Here is a 2,339-nt window from a genome sequence, read left to right on the forward strand (position 1 = left end):
TCTTCATTGGACATCCCGACCAGGTCACCTGCATCCTGCAGCAAACCACATTTGGAGTATTTTTCACTGTGTCTGTTTCTACAGTGTTGGCCAAAACAATAACTGTGGTCATGGCTTTCAAACTCACTACTCCAGGAAGAAGAATGAGAGGGATGTTGGTAACAGGGGCCCCTAAGTTGGTCATTCCCATTTGTACCCTAATCCAACTTGTTCTCTGTGGAATCTGGTTGGTAACATCTCCTCCCTTTATTGACAGAGATATACAATCTGAACATGGGAAGATTGTCATTCTTTGCAATAAAGGCTCTGTCATTGCCTTCCACGTTGTCCTGGGATACTTGGGCTCCTTGGCTCTGGTGAGCTTCACTTTGGCTTTCTTGGCTAGGAACCTTCCTGACACATTCAATGAAGCCAAGTTCCTAACTTTCAGCATGCTGGTGTTCTGCAGTGTCTGGATCACCTTCCTCCCTGTCTACCACAGCACCAGCGGGAGGTTCATGGTGGTTGTGGAGGTTTTCTCAATCTTGGCTTCTAGTGCAGGGTTGCTAATGTGTATCTTTGTCCCAAAGTGTTATGTTATTTTAATTAAACCAGATTCAAATTTTATACATAAGTACAAAGATAAATTTCATTATTGAAATATTCATACTATGAAAATGTTAAATGATACTCAACATATTTTTTCTTTGTTTTAACAAAAGTAGTACTTAATCTTATAAAATTTTAAATAATATTCAAATTTGAACTTAGAAACAGGACAGAACTGTCTATTGTAATACCAATTACCAAACTTTGGTGAAAAATGGTGTCATCCATAAGGACACAATTCTGAAGATATTGAGAACCAGGAATCTCAACTGAGGAAATGCTACAATCATCCTGACCTGTGGTTTTGTATGTAAACCATGAACTTAATTAACGATTAATATTAGGTGACCATACTGACTGTGAACACTACCATCTGTAGGCGAGTTGTTCTTGGAGTTATAAGAAAAAGGTCTGAAGACAACATGGACGTAAAGCCAGTCATTGCCATTATCCGTCATGCTTTCATGGAGTGCCTGCATCCAATTTCATGCCTTGGCTTCATTCAATATATTGTGACCAAGGTACATAAGTAAATAAACACTTTGCTCACAAGCTTCTTTTGATCACTGTGTGTGTGTGTGTGTGTGTGTGTGTGTGTGTGTGTGTGTGTGTTTACAACAACGGAATATAAAATATCAACAAAAAAGTTAAATTGTTTCTGTTGAGATTTAAAATATCATCGATTACTGATGCAATGAAAGGCACTTATTTGAAAAGAGAAACAAGGGTGAATATTAGCAGTGTCAAGTACACTGACAGTATTGCCTATGACAGGACAGAAGCGCTGTACTTTGGAATAACTTTAAAATGTACTAGGCATTTGTTAAGAATGTCAGATAACATTACAAAGAAAGAAGTATTTTATTAAAGGGACAATGCATATCAGATTGTGCCTACAATATAAGGTTCTTTATATTTATGTGAAAAGACACAATGAGGAGCAATGTAGGGACCTGGGAAGGAAAGTGGACAGGGTAGGGGAAATTGGGGGGAGAGGGGAACTTCGTCTGGGATTGGCTGAGGGAAAAGGACTGAAGCCCTGAGGGCCAGCAGAAAGAATGTAAACAAGCAACCTCAGGAGAGAGGAGGTTTGGGGAAACCCAGGGCATTCAGTAGGGAGAGGGACTTTTGAACCCACCTCCAGCAGGAAGCTCAAGTAAGTGATGGGGTTGACACCCCACAGTCACAATTCTGACGCATATTGTTCCTGTCTTAAAGAAGAATAGGGATAGAAATGGAGATGAGCCTGAGGAAAGGAAGGTCCAGTGGCAGGCCAAAGTGGGGTCCATCTCAGTGTGAGGGCCCAAGGCCTGACACTATTACTGAGGTTATAGAACACTCACAAAAAGGGGCCTATCATGACTGCCCTCCACAAGACCCAGCAACAGCTGAAAAGGTCAGGTGCAGATATTTGCACCCAACCAATGGACAGAAACAGCTGACACCTGTTGTTGAATGAGGGAAGCTGAATGAAGCTGCTGAGAAGGGCCATCCTGTATGAGGACCTGTATGAGGTCTCAGGTAATCTGGACCCCGAGATCTCTATAACACTAGGCCACCCCAGGCAGTTCACACCCACTGATATGAGGCCCCCAACACACATCCAGTAGAAGACTTCCAGGTCTGTGTTCATTCAGAGATAATGCACCTAATCCTCAAGGGACTGGAGGATCAAGGGCATATAGAGGTCAGGTGAAGTGGGTGTGGAGATATCCACATGGAGAAGGCATGGAATATGGAGCAGTCAGAAG

This window comes from Mus caroli, unplaced genomic scaffold, assembly GCF_978045245.1.
Source record: "Mus caroli unplaced genomic scaffold, Mus_caroli_1 scaffold_5, whole genome shotgun sequence".
NCBI classification, from domain to species: Eukaryota; Metazoa; Chordata; class Mammalia; order Rodentia; family Muridae; genus Mus; species Mus caroli.